The 23,812-nt window shown below is 56.3% G+C and overlaps 1 protein-coding gene across 1 annotated transcript in view; it reads left to right on the top strand.

Moving 5' to 3' along the window:
- MIPOL1 (mirror-image polydactyly 1) overlaps positions 1-23,812 on the top strand; it is a 561,381-nt gene that overhangs the window by 308,251 nt on the left and 229,318 nt on the right. The gene's annotated exons all lie outside the window — the stretch shown is intronic.

The following is a 23,812-nucleotide window of genomic DNA, read 5'->3' as shown; positions in this document are numbered from 1 at the left end:
TCTGTGAGGGCCTGTGAGCAGCCGTGACTCAGCCACACTCAATCTGTAAGGGCCTGTGACGGGGCCTGGGGCTGCCACATTCAGTCTGTGGGGTTGAGTGGCGGGATAATAGCCCGGCCATATTCACATAGCCAGTGCACCTCTGTCCTTGCTACTGCAGCCGTAGCTGTTCCAGTGGTGCCCCCCACAGCACAAGCACCTGGTCCTGTCCTGAGTCACCCCGTCTCTGCGTTAGACGCCTACACATATTAGTAGTTTCAGAAGACAACTTTGCGCCTGCTTCCCTCTTACTTTCGTTAGATGCCTACCCCTGCCCCCACCACATTTTCAACTGAGCGCATCGACACCATCGAAACCATGCTCTGCCACACCATCAACCGCTCCCGTTCCCTGACTGGAAACACGCTGAGATCAACCCCCTCCCGAAGAAACCCTCGGCGGACCCCACCGACCTCAAAAACTACAGACCAATCTCCCTGCTCCCGTTCCCAGCGAAAGTCATTGAGAAAGCGATCAACAGCCAACTCGCCACATTCATCGAAGAGCACAACATCCTCGACTCCTCCCAATCCGGCTTCAGAAAAAAACACAGTATGGAAACCGCCCTCCTCACCCCCACAGACGACTTCCAGACCTTACTGGACAAAGTAGAAACAGCAACCCTCATCCTCCTCGACCTCTCAGCGGCGTTCAACACAGTCTCTCACCGCACCCTAATACGCAGACTCCACGACGCAGGGATCCAAGACAATGCCCTCGACTGGATCCGCTTCTTCCTCTCCGGCAGAACGCAGTGGGTCAGACTCCTCCCCCCCCCCTCCCCCCCCCCCCCCTTCCTCTCGGACCCTACACCTACCAGCTGCGGAGTCTCCCAGGGGTCTTCCTACAGCCCTAAGCTCTTCAACGTATACATGATTCCGCTCGCCACCATCATCAAAACCTACGGACTCAACATTGAGTCATACGCAGACGACACCCAACTCACCCTCTCCCTATCCAACACACCCAACACCACCAGACACAACTTTCGAGAAGGCATGGAAGCTGTTGCCAAATGGATGAAAAAACAGCTGCCTACAACTAAACACCAACAAAATGGAAGTACTCATTATGGGCCCAAACCCTGACACCTGGAACGACACCTGGAATAAACAAAAACCTCATCCGCAAGCTACAGAACATCCAAAACGCCGCCTTAAGACTGGTCCTCAACCTGCCAAGACACTGCCATATATCCCAGCACCTGCGCACACTCCACTGGCTCCCATCGAAGCTAGATTCACCTTCAAGATGCTAACCCACGCACACAAGTCCCTCCACGGCACGGGACCAGCATACCTGAACATCCGACTCAAATTCCACACACCCCAAAGGACCCTACGATCAGCCCAGCTCTCCAACGCTGTGGCCCCCCGCACCAGAAAGACCAGATCGGGAGGCCGCTCCTTCTGCATAGCCACCTGGAACGACCTTCCGCTCTACCTCAGACAGATAACGTAGCTCCCCATCTTTGCAACAAACCTCAAAACCTGGCTCTTCAACAGACCCCCTCCTAGATTGGCTAGAACCTGCGACCCCCTCCACTCCCCAGCGCCTTGATACCCTTCCGGGTGAGTAGTCGCGCTTAAAAAACAGCTAATTGACATTAGTAGTTTCAGAAGACACCTTTGCGCCTGCTTCCCTCTTACTTTCGTTAGACGCCTACTCACATTAGTAGCATCAGAAGACACCTTTGCGCCTGCTTCCCTCTTACTTTCGTTAGATGCCTACAGTTATTAGTATCAGAAGACACCTTCACGCCTGCTTCCCTCTTACTTTCGTCAGATGCCTACACACATTAGTAGTTTCAGAGGACACCTTCGTGCCTGCTACCCTCTTCCGTGTCTGCCTAGTCTGTGCATTACTTTAGTGTTCTCGTTTGTAGAGTTAGGAAATCTTAATGTATTTCCTATTTTTAGTTTCCACTTATTTATTCTACCCAGAATGTCTCCCCTTTGTAGAAATGTTGTTTGAAAGCACGATGTTGTGTTCACAGCACACTCTCCTGGGCCTTTCAGGTGTATCCTAGATGTGTACAAAGTCTGCCATGTGCCTTTACTAATGTTTGTGGTTCATAGCTACCGTCACTGTAAATGCGGATTCAATGTGGATGAAAAGAAATATAAACATTTGCAGCCAAATATTATGTAGAAAAACATCCACAGAGTAACCAATTCATTCCTCCTGGCCTTATTTCCGTATTTTGGTCGCTCCTTGTTTGGTTTTCAATCAACAACACCGGTTAATACAAATAACTCAGTTACTAGAAAGAGATTCAGATCACTTTCTTTCCTGCACATTTATATCTGAAAGAAACAAGTTAGTTATAGATTCCTTACCTTAGAATTACCCCCAGGTGTCAGACTGGATCCGGAAAGTTTTCCTCAGCAGTACCCCTGCGCGTCGGTGCGGCTCCGCGTACATCATTGGCGTCGCCGAGATGATGTCTCTGGAGCTACTTAGATGCGACCACGCACGCTGACGTCGGTTCTTTAATTTTCCGCGCCAGCAAGCAGAGATCTGGAGGGAGCGGTAACCCCAGTGAATTTTCGACTGAGTTTTGGGGACTTTTTTCTCTGTTCTTTGAGTCTTTGACTTCTGGTGTGTAGGGATGACCGTTTTTAAATATTGCGCAGCTTGTCCTTGCACGATGTCAGTGACGGACCCGCACTGCGAGTGTCTACTGCCTGGGGCACGACTCCGAGTCGTGTCCCGAATGCCGGGACCGGGCTCTGAAAACGTTGCAGGAGCAGTCCCGAAAGTTGCTGGAGGCTTGGGAGTCGGCTCCGTGCCATTCAAGGTCCCGTGCAAGGTCGAGGGACTGGTCACTGAGCCGCCATCACCATCGTTCGACGAAGTCTTCGCACTCTGAGTCAGGTAAGGCGAATCACAAGAAGTCGAAGAAACGCCATCGCTCTTCGCCTTCCCCTACCTGGTCGCGCCACACGGCTGAGGGTGCGGGTGTCACCGCCCCTGCGGCTCCAGCTGAGCCTACGCAGTTGCCAATGGCTTACCCGCCCTCTCCGGGTCCATCGGTAACTCCGACCCAGCTGCAGGAATTCCTGTCGGCCATGGCACGCATTGTTGAGACCATCGGGCCCTGTCGGCACGCCTTCAGGCCCCGTGGGCCCGACTGGGGGTCCTCGCTCTTCTGTGTCGTCTACTCCGGCCCCAACGTCGTAGTCTGCTCCGGCCCCATGTCGTCGTCTGCTCCGGCCCCACGTCATTGACGACTCCGGTCTCGACGCCGAGAGACTCCCATGGATTCATGCATGGATCCCAGCCGATGTCTGTTGGCCTAGTACGACCTCCATCAGCGACGGCGACGCAGGCCAGCTGGTTCCCCACCGACGCCGTTCCCGGCTTTCAACCCGAAGTGGAGACAGTGCAGGACCGGTGTCGATTTACGCCGATTCCGACACCGATGGGGAATTTCTATCCCTTTCTCCATCCACTGCCTTCTTTTCCACATGCCCCGCAGGTTGTGGAGGAATGGGAGGACTGGAAGGGGTCTGAGGTCCCTCTCCCAGCCTAGTGCGAGTTAGACCCGGACTGGGAAGAGGATTTTGGGGAAGCAGGTGACCTGGATTTTACTCCATAACCTGGCACACTGTCTTCTCCTACCGTGGCTACAGAGGAGGGTGGTACATATTCTTTGGTGTTGCGTAGGGCGACCGAGGCTCTCCACCTCGAGCTCCCTACGGTGGCCGTCAGGACTAACCTCCTGACAGATGTACTCCGGCCGGCGTCTTCCTCTAAGGAGCCGCTGTTGCCCATTAATGACGTACTTTCGGACGTTCTTTTGGGCAGGTGCTCCTGTGGATAAGAACGTGGCCCAACGCCATCGCCCGGCCCCGGGGGTCCACATTTTCCCCTCCCGAAACCCTACCCCTGAGACCTTGGTTGTCCAAGCCTCTGCGTCCCCAAGTGCATTCCCTTCCGCACCTCCAGACAGGGAAACCAAGAAACTGGAACACTTTGGGAAGAAAATGTTTACTTCAGCCAATTCGGGCCTGCGGTCTGTGAGCACTGCATGCCTCTTGGCCCATTATTCCCATTCTGTGTGGGATATGGTTGCGTGGGTGCTGCCTCAGTGTCCAGAGGAGGCCTGGACGGTTCTCCCCCAAGCAGTTGCTGAGGGGAGAGACACAGCCAAGTTCAATATTTATTGTGGCTTTGACACCGCCGACTCACTGGGCAGGGTGATTTCCACAACAGTAGCGGTACGCCACCACGCCTGGCTGAGGACGACTGGCTTTTCAAGGGATGTCCAGAACACTCTGATGGACATGCCCATTGATGGCACTCGCATTTGTGGTGACAACTCAGACAGTGCGTTGGCGCGTTTTAAGGACTTGTAGGCTACGCACAAATCTGTAGGCCTTTCGGCCACGCGCACTCCTTCCACTTCTGCTTTTCGTGGCCAAGGAATGGGCACCCAAACATGTTCGTTTAAGAGCCACAGGCCTGCGCAGCATTAGTCTCAGCGCAGCCCCGGACGTGGGACCTTCAGAGGTGGGTCACAGGGTCAGCGGGCGGGTCAGTCCACCACCTCCCCTGCAGCCACTGCCTCCAAACCTTCCTAGTCCGGTGTTTCAGGCCCACCAAACACCAGTGGGTGGCAGGATTTGCCATCACCTCCCCCACTGGCACACCATCACTTCAGACAGATGGGTTCTGCAGATAGTCCGGGGCTACTTCCTCCCCTTCGAGACTACCCCTCCAGCCATGCCACCTCATTCCCACCGCATGGCGGGGATTACTTGGCACTTCTTCAGCAGAAAGTTACGGCCCTCTTGGCCAAGAGGGCCATCAAGCGCATTCCTACGTCAAAAGTAGGTCGCGGTTGCTACTCCCACTACTTCGTGGTTCGAAAGAAGGACAAGGGCCTGCGTCCTATCTTAGACCTTTGGAACGTCAATTGCTCCCTACGGAGGAGAAGTTCAAGATGCTTACACTTGCTCAGGTCTTGTCTGCCCTAGAACAGCAAGACTGGATGGTAGCGTTGGACTTGCAGGACGCATATTTTCATATTCCCGTACTGCCGGCCCACCGGCGGTTCACAGTAGGCCATGAGCACTTTCAGTTCACCGTGCTCCCTTTTTGCCTTACCAGCGCCCCTCGGGTGTTCACAAAAGTGATGGCGGTGGTCGCAGCTCATCTGCTGCAGATCAGAGGTATCAGTCTTCCCCCATCTCGACGACAGGCTGTTGAAGGCAGGCTCGCCCCAGGCAGTTGTCTCCCACCTCCAGACTACGGCCGACCTCCTGCATTTGCTGGGATTCTCCATAAACATGCCGAAGTCGCACCTGATTCCCTCTCAGAAGCTCCTTTTCATCAGAGCGGTTCTGGACATGGTGCAGTTTCTGGTTTATCCTCCCGAACAGCGAGTCAAGGACATTCGGGCTATGATTCCGATCTTTCGGCCCTTCTCCTGGGTTTCGGTCAGGATGACCTTGAGGCTTCTGGGCCTCATGGCCTCCTGCTGACCAATCATGCCAGATGGCATATGCGGGCTCTGCAGTGGTACCTGAAGTGGCAGTGGGCGCAGCATCAAGGGGACCTGCGAGTACGTCCAGATCTCGGAGGGCACTGTGCAACGTTGCAGTGGTGGCTCATGAACCAGCGTTGGGTCAGCAGCAGATACCTCTCACTTCCCCAACCGGAGCACTCAGTGGTGATGGATGCGTCCGTCCTGGGATGGGGCGGCCACATGGGAGAGGCAGAGATCAGAGGCCTCAGGTCTCCGGCGGAGTCCAGGCTCCATATCAACCTTCTGGAGCTCCGGGCGATCCTACTTGCACTGAAAGCATTACTTCCCTCTGTCAAAGGGAGAGTAGTGCAGTGTTCTCAGACAACACCACCGCTATGTGTTATTGCAACAAACAAGGCAGGGTGGGATCGTGGACTCTGTAAGGAGGCTCTGCGTCTCCAGACATGGCTGGAACATCAAGGCATTCACTTGACGGTCCAACCCTTGGCTGGTTCTTTGAACACCAAGGCGGACAAACTCATCCGCAGGTGCATCATGGATCAGTAATGGCGTCTTAACTCTGAGGTGGCGCAAGGTCTCTTTCAGCAGTGGGGAGAGCCTTGGTTGGATCTATTCGCCACCGAAGAGTACACGCAATGCTGTCACTTCTGCACGTTGGAATTTCCAAGGCGGCACTCGCTTGGCGACTCTTTTCGTCACGAGTAGAGTTGCGGTCTATTGTACGCCTTTCCGCCTATACCACTTCTGCCCAGAGTGCTGAAGATCAGGCCCGACCGGGCCCAAGTCATTCTTGTGGGTCCGGACTGGACTCAAAGAGTTAGGGATCCCGAGCTACTCGATATGAGCATTGATCCCCCAATCCGACTGCCTCTTTGAGAGGATCTTCTGTTGCAGCAGCAGGGGACGGTCCTCCGCCGAACCTGTCCAGCCTCCACCTGCATGCGCGGAGATTGAGCGGCGACAGTTGCTTTCTTTTGACTTTCCTCCTGAAGTCTGTAACATCATTCTGGCAGCCAGGCGTCCCTCCACAAAGTCGGTATACGCCTGCAGGTGGATCAAATGTGTGGCATGGTGCACAGCAAAGGCTGTGGATCCCCTTTCTGTCCATCTTTCTGAGGTCCTTTTGTTCCTTCTCTCTTTAGCCCGGCAGGGTTCTGCTCTGGGCACTATCAAAGGTTATCTTTCTGCAATGTTTGCTTTTCTGGGGCTCCCTGGTCAGCCCTCTCTTTTCAAGTGCCCTGTTGTAAATAGATTTCTCACAGGCATTACTCACCTTTTCCTTCCTGTTCCATTTGTGATGCCGCAGTGGGACTTGAATCTGGTTCTTACCTATTTGATGTGCGCTCCCATTGAGCTGCTTCACAACTGTCCCCTTCGTTTGACTCTAAAGGCTGCTTTCCTGACTGCCATCACCTCCGCTAGGCGCGTGAGTGAGCTCCAGGCTCTTTCCTGTAAGCCTCCTTTTCTGTCGGTCCACCCGGACAAAGTTGTGCTTCGCACTCGTCCTTCCTTCTTGCCCAAGGTTGTCACTGCCTTCCACATCGGGCAAACTATCACCTTTCCCACTCTCCGCCTCCGCACCCTTCCAGAGAGGAAGAGAGGCTCCACCGTCTGGACACAAAACGTGATCTCTCATTCTACCTGAATCGCACACAATAATTCCGGGTGGGTGACCAGCTCTTTGTTGGCTACGTGGGTACCAAGAAAGGCGGGCTGTACACAAGAAGACGATATCCCGCTGGGTCGTCTTGTGTATCAAGGCCTGTTACTCTCTGGCTAGAAAGGACCCTCCGGTGGAGTTGCACGCCCATTGTACCCGGGCGACGGCAGATACTACTGCATTGGGACGTGGTGTCCCCCTGCATGACATCTGTCGGGCAGCCACGTGGGCCTCTCTGCACACTTTTACTAAGCATTACTGCCTTGACAGTCAAGTATGGAGAGACGGCTTCTTTGGCCGTTCTGTTCTCCGTGACTTTCTGGTGTGATCTTGGTTTGCAGACCCACCACCGGGGTTGGTATTGCTGGGTTGTCTATTCTAAGGTAAGGAATCTATTATTAACGTGTCTCCTTCAGATGCACAAGTTACTTACCTTCAAATCTGTAAGAAACAGTAGTTAGTGATAGATTCCTTACCGCCCCACCCATCCTCCCCGTTCTGCGAACTCATTTCTAGGGTTAAGGTCATCCCTTTCAGGGCCCATACTGACCCGTCATAGATGTATGCCTGCCTCCCAGGACCTTCCCCCGGCCCATACTGACCCGTCATAGATGTATGCCACCCTCCCACGTACACACATCTGTACTGCATCTCTGCCCCTCCCTGATACACCTCTGCCCCCTTCCATTGAGCATCTTCTCCTCTCTTTTAAGGCCCCCCCCTCCAGCAGGCCTGTCCCCCTTACTTTGATTCCCCAGTCCTCCCACGCCCCCATCAGCCCCGAGCCCTCCCCTCCCTGGCTCGGGGGGGGGGGGGGCTGCAGGCCTCTCTACCATGGCATACGGTGCTCTGAGCCCTCCGTGGCTGCCCGCTCCTGCCCGCCCTCGGCAGAGTCTGTAAATGCCAGCAGTCTGCCAGGCCCGGCGCCTGCGCTAAGCCCTCCGTGCCATCACCTGGCCCCTGGCAGGCAGGTAATTAGCAGCCAGCATCTGCCCATCCATTTCTGGTGCCCGCATTCCTCGCTCGCCCAGCTGCTGCCAATGACGAGAGTCAACACATCTGTCTCAGCAGCTGCTAATTAATCTGGCGCGGCGGGGGCGCGCAGCGCCGCGGCCAATCCGGGGCCGCGCGGAGGCGCTTGAAGGGCAGGCGTGTTTGCTGTCGTGTGGTCAGCCTTCCCTGTGCCACCGCCGCGGTCTGTGCGCAGCCAGGGATAGTTAATCCGAGCTTAACCTCTCCTGAGCAGGCTGGCAGTGCCAACCCGACCCCTGGCCCAGCGCGCAGGACGAGCGCGCAGGACTCTGCCTGCGAGGCGAGGGCACCCCAGGAGCTGAGGCCTGGCGTCTCCTACCCACCCCTGGGCACCCTAGGAGCTGAGGCCTGGCGTCTCCGACCCCTGGGCACCCTTGGAGCCTGAGGCCTGGCGTCTACTACCCACCCCTGGGCACCCCAGGAGCTGAGGCCTGGTGTCTCCTACCCACCCCTGGGTACCCTTGGAGCCTGAGCCTGGAGTCTCCTACCCACCCCTGGGTACCCTAGGAGCTGAGGCCTGGCGTCTCCGACCCCTGGGCACCCTTGGAGCCTGAGGCCTGGCGTCTACTACCCACCCCTGGCACCCCAGGAGCTGAGGCCTGGCGTCTCCTACCCACCCCTGCGCACCCCAGGAGCCTCAGCCTGGTGTCTCCTACCCACCCCTGGGCACCCTAGGAGCTGAGGCCTGGCGTCTCCTGCCCACCCCTGGGCACCCCAGGAGCCTCAGCCTGGTGTCTCCTACCCACCCCTGGGCACCCTTGGAGCCTGAGCCTGGAGCCTCCTACCCACCCCTGGGCACCCTAGGAGCTGAGGCCTGGCGTCTCCTACCCACCCCTGGGCACCCTAGAAGCTGAGGCCTGGCGTCTCCGACCCCTGGGCACCCTTGGAGCCTGAGGCCTGGCGTCTACTACCCACCCCTGGCACCCCAGGAGCTGAGGCCTGGCGTCTCCTACCCACCCCTGGCCACCCCAGGAGCTGAGGCCTGGCGTCTCCTACCCCCTGAGCACCCCAGGAGCTGAGGCCTGGCGTCTCCTACCCACCCCTGGGCACCCTAGGAGCTGAGACCTGGCGTCTCCTGCCCACCCCTGGGCACCCTTGGAGCCTCATCCTGGAGCCTCCTACCCACCCCTGGGCACCCTAGGAGCTGAGGCCTGGCGTCTCCTACCCACCCCTGGGCACCCTTGGAGCCTGAGCCTGGAGCCTCCTACCCACCCCTGGGCATCCTAGGAGCTGGGGCCTGGCGTCTCCGACCCCTGGGCATCCTTGGAGCCTGAGGCCTGGCGTCTACTACCCACCCCTTGCACCCCAGGAGCTGAGGCCTGGCGTCTCCTACTCACCCCTAGGCTCCCTTGGAGCCTGAGCCTGGAGTTTCCTACCCACCCCTGGGCACCCTAGGAGCTGAGGCCTGGCGTCTCCTGCCCACCCCTGGGCACCCCAGGAGCCTCAGCCTGGTGTCTCCTACCCACCCCTGGGCACCCTTGGAGCCTGAGCCTGGAGCCTCCTACCCACCCCTGGGCACCCTAGGAGCTGAGGCCTGGCGTCTCCTACCCACCCCTGGGTACCCTAGAAGCTGAGGCCTGGCGTCTCCGACCCCTGGGCACCCTTGGAGCCTGAGGCCTGGCGTCTACTACCCACCCCTGGCACCCCAGGAGCTGAGGCCTGGCGTCTCCTACCCACCCCCGGGCACCCCAGGAGCTGAGGCCTGGCGTCTCCTACCCCCTGAGCACCCCAGGAGCTGAGGCCTGGCGTCTCCTACCCACCCCTGGGCACCCTAGGAGCTGAGGCCTGGCGTCTCCTACCACTGGGCACCCTTGGAGCCTGAGCCTGGGGTCTCCTACCCACCCCTGGGCACCCTAGGAGCTGAGGCCTGGCGTCCCCTACCCACCCCTGAGCACCCTAGGAGCTGAGGCCTGGCATCTCCTACCCACCCCTGGGCACCCTAGGAGCTGAGGCCTGGCGTCTCCTACCCACCCATGGGCACCCCAGGAGCTGAGGCCTGGCGTCTCCTACCCACCCATGGGCACCCCAGGAGCTGAGGCCTGGCATCTCCTACCCACCCATGGGCACCCCAGGAGCTGAGGCCTGGCGTCTCCTACCCACCCATGGGCACCCTTGGAGCTGAGGCCTGGCGTCTCCTACCCACCCCTGGGCACCCTAGGAGCTGAGGCCTGGCATCTCCGACCCCTGGGCACCCTTGGAGCCTGAGCCTGGAGTCTCCTACCCACCCCTGGGCACCCTAGGAGCTGAGGCCTGGCGTCTCCTACCAACCCATGGGCACCCAGGAGCTGAGGCCTGGCGTCTCCTACCCACCCATGGGCACCCCAGGAGCTGAGGCCTGGCGTCTCCTACCCACCCATGGGCACCCCAGGAGCTGAGGCCTGGCGCCTCCTACCCACCCCTGGGCACCCCAGGAGCTGAGGCCTGGCGTTTCCTACCCACCCCTGGGCACCCCAGGAGCTGAGGCCTGGCGCCTCCTACCCACCCCTGGGCACCCTAGGAGCTGAGGCCTGGCGCCTCCTACCCACCCCTGGGCACCCTAGGAAAGGGGGCCTGGTGTCTCCCACCCAGCCCTGGGCACCCTAGGAGCTGAGGCCTGGCGTCTCCGACCACTGGGCACCCTTGGAGCCTGAGCCTGGGATCTCCTACCCACCCCTGGGCACTCAGGAGCCCGAGCCTGGCATCTCCTACCCACCCCTGGGCACCCTAGGAGCTGAGGCCTGGCGTCTCCTACCCACCCATGGGCACCCTAGGAGCTGAGGCCTGGCGTCTCCTACCCACCCCTGGGCACCCTAGGAGCTGAGGCCTGGCGTCTCCTACCCACCCATGGGCACCCCAGGAGCTGAGGCCTGGCGTCTCCTACCCACCCATGGGCACCACAGGAGCTGAGGCCTGGCATCTCCGACCCCTGGGCACCCTTGGAGCCTGAGCCTGGAGTCTCCTACCCACCCCTGGGCACCCTAGGAGCTGAGGCCTGGCGTCCCCTACCCACCCCTGAGCACCCTAGGAGCTGAGGCCTGGCATCTTCTACCCACCCCTGGGCACCCTAGGAGCTGAGGCCTGGCGTCTCCTACCCACCCCTGGGCACCCTTGGAGCTGAGGCCTGACGTCCCCTACCCACCCCTAGGCACCCTAGGAGCTGAGGCCTGGAGTCCCCTACCCACCCTTGTGCACCCTAGGAGCTGAGGCCTGGAATCTCCTACCCACCCCTGGGCACCCTAGGAGCTGAGGCCTGGCGTCTCCTACCCACCCCTGGGCACCCCAGGAGCCCGAGCCTGGCATCTCCTACCCACCCCTGGGCACCCCAGGAGCTGAGGTCTGGCGTCTCCTACCCACCCATGGGCACCCCTAGGAGCTGAGGCCTGGCGTCTCCTACCCACCCATGGGCACCCCAGGAGCTGAGGCCTGGCGTCTCCTACCCACCCATGGGCACCCTAGGAGCTGAGGCCTGGCGTCTCCTACCCACCCCTGGGCACCCTAGGAGCTGAGGCCTGGCATCTCCGACCCCTGGGCACCCTTGGAGCCTGAGCCTGGAGTCTCCTACCCACCCCTGGGCACCCCAGGAGCTGAGGCCTGGCGTCTCCTACCCACCCATGGGCACCCAGGAGCTGAGGCCTGGCGTCTCCTACCCACCCATGGGCACCCTAGGAGCTGAGGCCTGGCGTCTCCTAGCCACCCCTGGGCACCCTAGGAGCTGAGGCCTGGCATCTCCGACCCCTGGGCACCCTTGGAGCCTGAGCCTGGAGTCTCCTACCCACCCCTGGACACTCCAGGAGCCCGAGCCTGGCATCTCCTACCCACCCATGGGCACCCCAGGAGCTGAGGCCTGGCGTCCCCTACCCACCCCTGGGCACCCTAGGAGCTGAGGCCTGGCATCTTCTACCCACCCCTAGGCACCCTAGGAGCTGAGGCCTGGCGTCTCCTACCCACCCCTGGGCACCCTTGGAGCCTGAGCCTGGAGTCTCCTACCCACCCCTGGGCACCCTAGAAGCTGAGGCCTGGCGTCTCCTGCCCACCCCTGGGCACCCTTGGAGCCTGAGCCTGGAGTCTCCTACCCACCCCTGGGCACCCTAGGAGCTGAGGCCTGGCGTCTCCTACCCACCCCTGGGCACCCTTGGAGCCTGAGCCTGGAGTCTCCTACCCACCCCTGTGCACCCCAGGAGCCTCAGCCTGGTGTCTCCGACCCACCCCTGGGCACCCTAGGAGCTGAGGCCTGGCGTCTCCTACCCACCCCTGGGCACCCTAGAAGCTGAGGCCTGGTGTCTCCTACCCACCCCTGGGCACCCCAGGAGCCTCAGCCTGGTGTCTCCTACCGACCCCAGGAGCTGAGGCCTGGCGTCTCCTACCCACCCCTGGGCACCCTAGAAGCTGAGGCCTGGTGTCTCCTACCCACCCCTGGGCACCCCAGGAGCCTCAGCCTGGTGTCTCCTACCGACCCCAGGAGCTGAGGCCTGGCGTCTCCGACTCACCCCATGGCACCCTAGGAGCCTCAGCCTGGTGTCTCCTACCCACCCCTGGGCACCCTAGGAGCTGAGGCCTGGCGTCTCCTACCCACCCCTGGGCACCCTAGAAGCTGAGGCCTGGCATCTCCTACCCACCCCTGGGCACCCCAGGAGCCTCCGCCTGGTGTCTCCTACCGACCCCAGGAGCTGAGGCCTGGCGTCTCCTACCCATCCCAGGGCACCCTAGGAGCCTCCGCCTGGTGTCTCCTACCGACCCCAGGAGCTGAGACCTGGCGTCTCCTACCCACCCCTGGGCACCCTAGGAGCTGAGGCCTGGCGTCTCCTGCCCCCCCCCCGGGCACCCTTGGAGCCTGAGCCTGGAGTCTTCTACCCACCCCTGGGCACCCTAGGAGCTGAGGCCTGGTGTCTCCTACCCACCCCTGCGCACCCCAGGAGCTGAGGCCTGGCGTCTCCTACCCACCCCTGGGTACCCCAGGAGCCTCAGCCTGGTGTCTCCTACCTACCCCAGGGCACCCTAGGAGCTGAGACCTGGCGTCTCCTACCCACCCCTGGGTACCCTAAGAGCTAAGGCCTGGCGTCTCCGACCCCTGGGCACCCTTGGAGCCTGAGCCTGGCATCTCCTACCCACCCCTGGGCACCCTTGGAGCCTGAGCCTGGAGTCTCCTACCCACCCCTGGGCACCCTAGGAGCTGAGGCCTGACGTCTCCTACCCACCCCTGGGCACCTCAGGAGCTGAGGCCCGGCGTCTCCTACCCACCCCTGGGCACCCTAGGAGCTGAGGCCTGGCGTCTCCTGCCCACCCCTGGGCACCCTTGGAGCCTGAGCCTGGAGTCTCCTACCCACCCCTATGCACCCTAGGAGCTGAGGCCTGGCGTCTCCTACCCACCCTGGGCACCCCAGGAGCCTCAGCCTGGTGTCTCCTCCCCACCCCAGGGCAACCTAGGAGCTGAGGCCTGGTGTCTCCTACCCACCCCTGGGCACCCTAGGAACTGAGGCCTGGCGTCTCATACCCACCCCTGGGCACCCTAGGAGCTGAGGCCTGGCGTCTTCTGCCCACCCCTGGGCACCCTTGGAGCCTGAGCCTGGAGTCTCCTACCCACCCCTGGGCACCCCAGGAGCTGAGGCCTGGCGTCTCATACCCACCCCTGGGCACCCTAGGAGCTGAGGCCTGGCGTCTCCTGCCCACCCCTGGGCACCCTTGGAGCCTGAGCCTGACATCTCCTACCCACCCCTGGGCACCCTAAGAGCTGAGACCTGGTGTCTCCTACCCACCCCTGGGCACTCTAGGAACTGAGGCCTGGCATCTCCTACCCACCCCTGGGCACCCTAGGAACTGAGGCCTGGCGTCTCCTACCCACCCCTGGGCACCCTAGGAGCTGAGGCCTGACGTCTCCTGCCCACCCCTGGGGACCCTTGGAGCCTGAGCCTGGAGTCTCCTACCCACCCCTGGGCAACCCTAGGGGCCTGAGGTCTTCTATCCCCTGGGCACCCCAGAAGCCTGAGCCTGGCGTCTCCTATCCACCCCTGGGCACCCTAGGAGCTGAGGCCTGGCGTCTCCTACCCACCCCTGGGCACCCTAGAAGCCTGAGCCTGGCATCTCCTACCCACCCCTGGGCACACCAGGAGCTAGAGGCCTGGCGTCTCTAGAAGCAACCTAGAAGCCTGAGCCTGGCATCTCCGACCCAACCCAGAGCACCCTAGGAGCCTTAACAATGTCGATAAACTGTTGTTCAGGAGTATCAGTCTGATCTATCTCGGATGTATCCAATTCCCTTCTATCTCGTATTACAGGCAGACTTTGTCCATCTAATTTATGATCGTTATGATAATTGGAGGGTGCTATATAGACAGGTGGATACAGGAAGGACAAATAACAACAACCCATCCATCCCCAAGGTAGCCATGTGTAGGCATTCTCGCCACACACGAAATAAACATTTGGAGGTGTTAACAGCGGAAGGCTACTAGAAGTGCGCAGTCGATATGTATGATTACACTGTCTATCTCCTACTGAAATGTGTCCGGTTCCCTGCACACAAAAGGCAGAGGTGCTATTTAATATAGGTACCGGGATAGCTTTGTCATCAGTAACATTTCGATCCTGGAATTGCTGGAAATACTGAGTAAAGTTACATTCTACAAAGTCAAGAATTTCACTCTTCAACCATGTAACATTTTCATATTCTGTATATAGATTCATGCAGGCATTTGGGTCTAACGATCCTTCTCCATCATTCCCTTGTGCATCAAAACCCTGATGCACCTCTATATACGCTAGGATCATTTCATAATCACGTTCAGAGTATCGAGAAGAATCTACTGTGTAGTGGAGGTACAGCATTGACAGCAATTTGAACCGGGCCTTGCAACTTCCCAAATAAGATAAAGGCAATGAAATAAAGAGGGCAGGTCTATGCATCATTGAGGGCAACAAACCACAAACCCAACAATTTGTCGTATTGGTAGTACTTGCGTTTGATGCAACATCTCCACAAATACATTTTTGACGTAAGTTTGGCGATGCCTTTCCTTGTGAGGGGCTAATGTAAGAAAATAATGTTCCGTCGGTGGAGTAGAAGTTCCCAACACAGTATGCATAGAATGATGAAATATAAAAACACACATTATTATAATAAAAAATGCTGCGATGGTGATTACAAAAGCGACTTTCACACCTGTTGTCCAAGAAGAAAACATGGGTACATAAGTAGGCATATATCGAGGAGCGAGGGGGAGTTCCTCCTCGGGAGTAAAATGACCAAAGGGATACATTCTAACTAATAGTCCAAACTACACTAAGGGACCCAGTCCAACAGGCCAGAGGGTGCTTCTTTCCTGTGTCCGTCTAGAGCCTCACAGGCAGGCTCCTATCGTTTATCAAAAAGAAAACAAATCCGTGCAATAACGTTGTATATACAGTTGTAACCTGGTCCCTTTCTTTGACTTCTTAGTCTTTCTTTCTGAACAGAGCAATACAGTGTTCCAGCTCTCAACGGGTTCAGTCCAGTGTCTCGCTCAGTACCCCCAAACTAATCTAGTAGTGCCCTAGCATTCAAGTCTCTCCCTATCTCCTGCCGTATTTGTTGGGGGTATTGCGTTGCTTTCTGGGCCGCAGATTGTAGCGAACATGACCAGGTAACTCCTGGTCAACAAACAGATTCAGAGGCCGATTTCACTGTTGATGATGAGACCCCTTTCATGCCTAATGCTCCTTTCTCTTGCCTTTTCTCAATTTCTTGGGCACCAGAGAAGGGAACAACACAAGGAGCCTTCTCACTCTCCTGGGTCAAAATTCCTGCTGGATTTGGTTGATCAAAAGGAAGCGGGAAGGGTACTTTCTTCAGATGGGAAACATGGATCCAGTGCTTAATAATACCCATCTGACCCTTCTGTCCCAAAATCTTCATTATAATACTGTCTTCCTCTTGTTTTATCAAAACAATTTCCCCCTGCCTCACCTCGGGTCGTTTCTTCTCTTCTCATGTCATTCCGATCAACTCCCCCCTCGTCCTCTCTCTCTGCCTCTCACGGCTGCATTTTGTGCTAGGAGGAAATGACACTGAGATCGCCAATGAACTTCCTATTTACAGTAAGCACACTGCTTTGGTCCCAAAGTAACAGCTGGACCTCCTCCCCGTCCTACTTCCGCCCCTCTTGGAACAAATCCTCCTTCTCCTGCGTCTCTACCTCATCCTCTGGCTACTTGCTGTAATAACACTCGGGTCTCAAGGTCTTTTGTCTTCTTGTCAGATCTTTCTGATGGATACATCTGCCAGTGGATTCCTCACCTTGTGAATATCCACTTGCGTCAGCAACATTCGGAAATTCTTTTTTTAGCTTTGCGCCGACGTGGACGACGTCACAGAAGCACGGCATCGCGCGCGGCTCCACTGACATCACTGACTCCATAATAGGCCCACGTCCGCGTGATGACATCAGTTTCCTTTTTTCTGCGTCGTCGACGCTAACAGTTTTCGAGGGATCCTCTGTAGCTGTTTAGTAACTTTGTTACTGTTTGTTTTTACTGGTGTCTTCTTGCTTCTTTGTCTCCTGTCGAGATGTCCTCGAAGAAGACCTGGTTCAAGCTGTACGGAGAATGCGGGAAGATGATGTCGATCACGGACCCGGATGAGGATTGCATTTGGTGCCTGAGTTCGGACCACGATGTTCAAGGATGCTCTTCATGTAAGAAGATGAACTCGAAGGCTCTTCGTGAAAGAGAGGCAAAGCTTCTTGTTGCCGAGTTAAAAGATAAAAAGGAGAAGAAGTCTTCGAGGTTGCGTTCGAGGCATTCGAAGTCAAAAACGAGGTCGAAGTCTTGCAAAGCGTCGCCTTCGAAGTCACCGTCGGGGCATGCTTCTATATCAACAAAAATGAAGCACAAGAAGAGAAGGCATGAATCTCGACATCACTCAAGGAAGAATTCGGATGCGAGACTGAGGTCGCCAAGTAGGAGACGTCATAAAGAGTTATCCCCTTCTATCCCCTGAGGTTTCGCCTGTGGAGTCGCAGGAGCAATTACCAGCTCCGGTGTCGAATCCCTCTCCGGCGCCATCTCGATCTCCTGTTCGAGAGGAAGAAGAGGCTCCCTTGCCTGAGGGTTTGGCGACTCCGGCTCACCGATCCTAAGAAAAGGAGATGAGTCCGGTGCCTCCTCGAGGGCAACCTGTGGGTCCATACCCCCACTGTAGGAGAGTAGGGTCTGCAATCCTATGATCACCCCAGATTTTGGCTTTTTTCTTCACTGGTTTACGACTTCTATGGCTGTGGGCCTGCTAATCAGACCCACAGCCTTGCTGTTCTCTCACTAAATTGACACGTGTACCTTAGGTGGATTTACCAATTGGTACTGGGCCACCTTATCAGATCCTGTAACTCAGGGCATAGGTGTACCCAGGGCCTACCAGGGGCTGCAGCATGTATTATGCCACCCCTGGCTGGCCATCTAAATCTGACACCACTGGCTGCACGACAGCTGGGGCAAAGTGGTGTAACCACCCTTTGCTGTAGATATAGTATACCTATATCTAACCCTAAAATAGACACATGTATTCCTATCAGTCACTCCTATGGCAGGCATTAACAATCCTGAAGGCAGAGTGCTTGGAAGTATGTGAGATGGTGCTCTGGCATGAGCTGAGCCCGTCTGCAGCTTGCGGAACCAAGTCCTAATAGCTGTTCTATGATAACGCGTACCATATACTCTTAAGTGCATTATAATCCTCGCGGTTATTTGCTATCTTTGGTATCGCTTTATCAAAACATGTCGAGTAAGGTGTCATACGAATTGGAATACTAACCCCTCGCCAATTCTGGCGACGGGGTTAGCATTCCACCCTTCTAGAGGGACACGGCATGTATGTAACTGTGAACCCCGGTTAAAGTTAACTCGAGCCTCAGCATCACAAAATGGATGCTGCCACCACAGACACAAGTCTGACCTCCTGCTGCTGGGAGTCCTTCCAGCGAGGAGAGCTTGGACAAAGGGTTTCCTGTCAGGGGCGGTGCTAGCACCGACTCAGACAGGGTTTTGTGTATCCTAGGTAGGCAGGGCTGAATCGGAAGGTGACTGCAAGTGGCACCCCGGTGCTCACTATGCATCTGCCAGTTTGAACCAGTTCCAGGGGCACACCAGCCCCTGAGCTGGGGAAAGTCCGGCATGGGAGAGGGGTGTAACCACCCCCCTTCCTGGTCCCACCCATGGGCAGGACCTAGTCCCGTACCAGCCCCTTTCTTTAGTATAAAGGTGGGAGCGGGGACCCCTTCCAAATTTGATAATTCCGAATCTTGATGACTTTCCACGAAAGAACTCTTGAACCTTTCAGAAGACTCTCCCTTGTGGCTAAGGAGTAGCCATCCTGCACCCGCAGGCACCATCCAAGCATCGCGGTTTGCTGCAAGTCTCTCCTCCGGATCAAGACTGCCCAGCTCGACGAGAACCGGCTTCCCTGGCACCTCTGACCTCTACCTGCATCATCATCCCAGCTGAGATTCGTGGGTGTGACGAGACCTCGAGGGACCGGCCATCTTCAGGACTGCACGACGCTTGCCCAGCACGACCGCCGAGGGATCCTCGAGTGAGTGCTTTGGGGTGTGAGAAGCCCTAACCCTGAGCAGCTCCAGCACCGAAGTCCAGCCCCCCAGCATCCACGAGATCTGCGTGGGGCCCTTCTGCTCTTTGCTGCTCACTGCGTTGTCGGCTACTTGCCTGCTGGCTTGTGGCCTTCCTGACGACGAACGACAACGTTTCCAACGCTGGTTGCCCCAGACTGGCCCTTGCTCCCCTCCAACAGAGGAGCACCCCGGACCCTCCTGGTCCACTCCAGACGCCATTTTAAGTCCACTGCGTGGGCTTGCATTTGCCAAGACTTGTTGCCCCAATCCTGGGTCCAGCGACGTCGACAGCAGATACCATCGTGGGACAGCTCGCACCTCCATCCTGGTCGCCGACAACGCCTCCTGGTTCGTGAGACTGCAGAGCCCAGCGTTGCCCACTCACCTGGTCGAGGTGACTTCATCCGGTGCCATCCTGGTGCCCATCTAATCACTGGCTAGTGATTCAGAACTTGGTCCCCTCTGCTTACAGGTGTCTTCCATCACCGATCCAGGCTTGGATCACTTCGAACTTCATCACTGGTCGCCTGCCAGCAACTTCTCCTTTCAGGCTCCATAGACTGCAACGAGGATTCCCGACGTCTTTTCAGACCTATGCAGCCGCAGCCCCTGGGCTAGGTAACCTGAGCATTTCGGTGCTCCAGCATAGCTTAACTATCCAAAGGTCCAGATCCTTTTTCGTTTCAGCCCTACCTAGTCGGATTCGTCCGATAACACTAACTTTACGAAATCTAGCATCCATCGACTTTGTCCCGCATCCCGCGTGAGAGTGCACACTCTGCACCCGATCTCCCTAGGCCTCCTGCTAGTAATCTGAAGGTTCAGTAGTCCAGTCCTAGCGATCCTAAACCCAATTAGAGTAATACTTATCTGCTAGTAATTTCGCATCCCACTTTTAGAGTATATGGTTTTTCGTGCCCCTCGGGCATTTGTGTAAATTGTGCGACTTTGCGTATTTTCTGAAGAGCTTTGTATTGTGCTTAGCGCCCTGTCCTCATAAAGAGTCCAGGGCTGTTGTGTTCTAAATAAATATACTTTTATTTTCATAACAACTTGTGTGGTGTCCTTTCACTTGGTGTTCAAGGGGTATATGTGATGATATAACAGCTGGCTTAACACGCCCTCTAGAGTTTAGCCCGAAGACTGCTCGTATCCATGCTACTAGGATAGCTGGTCTATAAGGTTGACTTACAACCAATCATCAATAAGGGTCGTTTGGAATGATACACAGTGATCACTAGAATAGTGAGCACTACATATCAGGCCAACTTCTCACACCCACCTTTTCCAGGCCCAGGTCAAGACCCTACACAGTTTTTAAACGCAATGTATGTGTCTATTCGAGAGCTATGTACCCCTCGGGAGCACAGGCAGGTCCCATGGGTCCTTTGGCATACAACCTGGTAGTTCCCCCAGTCTTATGCTCCAGCTCCATTTATGCCATTTGTGCCGGTGCCGACTCCGCCTTGGCATTTCTCGGCGCTGCTGAGGTCTTCGACGCCGATACCTTCGTCACCGGCGCTGGCCCAACCTCGAGAGCATCGACTTGTGCTTCCGGATCCGATCTCGACGCCGGCTCCGGTTCCTTCGAAGTCGATCCCGGATCCGCCGACGCCGCTCTTGAAGGAGAGGTCAAGGCGTGATGCTCAGCGTCTTCTGGAAGAATAGAGGTACAGAGAGGGTGAGGTTGAAGAAGGTGAGCTGCAGAATGATTACTTTGATGACCTGAGGGAGGCTAGCGGATTGGAACTATCTCCAGACTGGGAGCTATCCTCTGTCTCGGATGCCCCCTAAAAAGGACGTTGCACCATACCATGTGGTCATCAAAAAGGCAGCAGAACTTTTGAATTTAAGTCTACCTACTGCTGAGTTCAAGTCTAATTTGTTAACAGAAGTCCTCCATTCCCCGTCTTCTGTTGTGGAACCTATGCTTCCTTTCAATGAGGATTTGACGGAACCTATTATGCAAGTATGGAATAGACCTCTCACGGCTCCAGCTGTTGCTAAATGTGTTGCAAGGAGATACAGGGTGGCGCCTGGTGACCCAGACTTTTCATCATCGCACCCTTTACCGGAGAGCTTGGTAATACAGGCAGCCTGTTCAAAGAAATCTGTGGGAGCTTTCCCTCAGGTGCCTGGGGACAGAGTCGAAAAAGCAGGACCAAACTGCTAAGAAAGTGTTTTCATCGGCGAGTATGGCTCTTAAGTCATCAAATGCCACGTGTCTCTTGGGGAGGTATATACATGCCTTGATGGACTCTGTAAGTCAATTGGCCTCTAAGATTCCAGAGGAGGACAGGAAAAATTTTAATGGGGTGTTGGCTGACACTCAAGCTGCAGTACGGCAAGTCATACAAAGTGGACTAGACACCGCTGACTCAGTGGCAAGACTTATGGGGACTTTAATTGCTACAAGAAGAGCAGCCTGGCTGAAGTCTTCTGAGTTCTCTGCAGACGTCCAAGCTGCTTTATTAGATCTGCCCTTTGATGGCTCAGGTCTTTTTGGGAGAAAGGCTGATGCAGCTTTGGAGAGGTTTAAAGACAGCAGGGCTACAGCCAGATCTTTGGGACTACAGTCCAGAGGAACTGTAAACAAAATATATAGGGGCTTTGGAAGGTCCTCCTTTCGTCCCTATAAACAGCCTCAACAGCAGCAGCAGCAACAACAACAACAAAATCTACTGTACAAGTCATAAAGGGGTAGGCAAAGAGCTAGTCCTCCAGGACGTCAACCCTCCTCCTCCTCTTACTCAAACCACCCCCCTCCAACCTCAGCAAAGCAGCCCTAGATCCGCCATTCCGGATCATATGGGTCCTGTAGGGGGGTCAGCTTACCTATTTTCTACGGGATTGGGAATCGGTCACTTCGGACCTTTGGGTTCTCAATCTCGTGGAGAATTGGTATGCTCTTCCCTTTTGGGAATTCCCTCCGAATTACCCTCCTTGTCAAGGGTTTGGCTCAGTGGACCACCTGCTACTTCTGCAGGAGAAAGTCCATGCGTTGTTAAGAAAAGTTGCGATAGAGGTGGTTCCGGAGCAGGAAAGGGGTCAGGGATGCTACTCCCGGTATTTCCTGATTCCCAAGAAGGATGGCAGACTTTGTCCAATCCTGGATCTCAGGATCTTGAACCTTTTTCTGAAGCAGGAGAAGTTCAAGATGTTCACCCTTGCGCAGGTTCTTCAAGCGCTGCTGGAAGAAAAATGGATGGTTTCGATCGACTTGCAGGATGCGTATTTTCACATCCCAATCCTGTCGCACAGGAAGTATCTCCGTTTTACGGTGGGTTCACAACACTACCAGTTTGCGGTCCTTTCGTTTGGTCTTATTACTGCACCTCGAGTGTTCACCAAGGTGATGGCTGTGGTGGCTGCACATCTCAGAAGGTCAGGAATTCCAGTATTCCCTTATCTGGACGATTGGCTGATCAAAGCGGAATCTCCAGAGAAAGTGCTCCATCATCTGCAAGTCACAACTCAGTTGTTGTACAGGTTGGGTTTTTCGATAAATGTACCCAAATCTCACCTGGTGTCCTCCCAGCGCAACCTGTTCTTAGGTGCGGTACTGGACACGACTGTATGTCGAGCATTCCCTCCACCTCAAAGGATTCTCGACATACAGGAAATGATTACTTTATTTTACAATGGAGCGGTCGTTTCAATCCTGAAGGTCCTTCGTCTGCTCGGTCTGATGGCTTCCTGCATTCTGTTGGTCAACCATGCACGCCGGCACATGAGGGCACTCCAGTGGTGCCTCTGCAGGCAGTGGTATCAACACAATGGAGATCTCAGGGAGTCTATGAGGATCTCCAGAGAAGCTGCAGTGGATCTGTCTTGGTGGAGCGTGGAGGGCAATCTGTCTCAAGGGAAGCCTTTCCATCTTCATCCATCGGTGGCCACAGTGATAACGGATGCATCCACTCTAGGGTGGGGTGCTCATCTGGGGGATCTGGTGATCAGGGTCTTCGATCTCTAGAGAAAAGTTTGCTTCACATAAACCTTCTAGAGTTGCGGGCGATTCGTTTGGTGCACAAGGGCCTTCCTCCCTTCCCTTCGCGGTCAGTCGGTTCAAGTCCTGGCGGAAAACACTACCGCGATGTGGTATGTCAACAAGCAGGGAGGAGTGGGGTCGCAGTGTCTCTGCAGAGAGGCTCTGCGTCTCTGGTCCTGGGTTCAGGACCATCAGATTTGTCTGATGGCAAATCATCTGGCCGAGTTCTGAACGTACGTGCAGACAGTCTCAGCCGGCAGTTCTAAGCCGACCACGAGTGGAGGCTTCATCCAGAGGTAGTTCGTCACGTCTTTCGGACGTGGGGGACTCCTTAGGTGAACCTGTTTGGCACTCACGAGAACGCTCTCTGCCTGTTATTCTGCAGCCTCCAGTATCCGATGCAGGAAGCGTTGTGGGATGTGTTTCAGTTGATTTGGGACTCACGACTCCTTTACGCGTTTCCTCCCATACCCTTGATTCCTCGGGTTCTGAAGAAGATATGCCAAGACCGGGCCCAAGTCATATTGATCGCCCCGGATTGGCCAAGAAGGGTGTGGTATACAGATCTTCTCCACCTCTCCTCGTGCCCTCCGCTCCATCTCCCTCTCAGGGCAGATCTCCTCTCTCAGATGGAGGGGCAGGTTCTACACCCCCACCTCCAGACCTTACACCTTCATGCCTGGAGATTGAACGGGGCAATCTGAATTCCTTTTCTCTCCCACCTGATGTGGTGGATGTCATTTTATCGGCCAGGCGTGAATCCACCACGTCTATCTACTCAAATAGTGGAGAAGTGTGGCTCAATGGTTAGAGCGGCAGACCCTGATGCAGAGGTCTAGCCCGGGACCAGGGTTCAATTCCCACCTTCGGCTCAATTTCCGCAGACCTGATAATTCTCGCCTATGTGCCTATTCTAATCATGGGTCCCACTCTGCGACTCTGGGCAATAGCTTGCTTAATCTCCACAATGGCCCCAACAGCGCTGGGATGCCTGGCTTCACCTTGGGGGTGCCCAGGAGTGGACA

The sequence above is a fragment of the Lissotriton vulgaris genome, chromosome 9 (assembly GCF_964263255.1).
Source record: "Lissotriton vulgaris chromosome 9, aLisVul1.2, whole genome shotgun sequence".
Classification (NCBI taxonomy): Eukaryota; Metazoa; Chordata; class Amphibia; order Caudata; family Salamandridae; genus Lissotriton; species Lissotriton vulgaris.
Note: the sequence above shows the minus strand (reverse complement) of the source record. Positions and strands in the feature narration are given on the sequence as shown.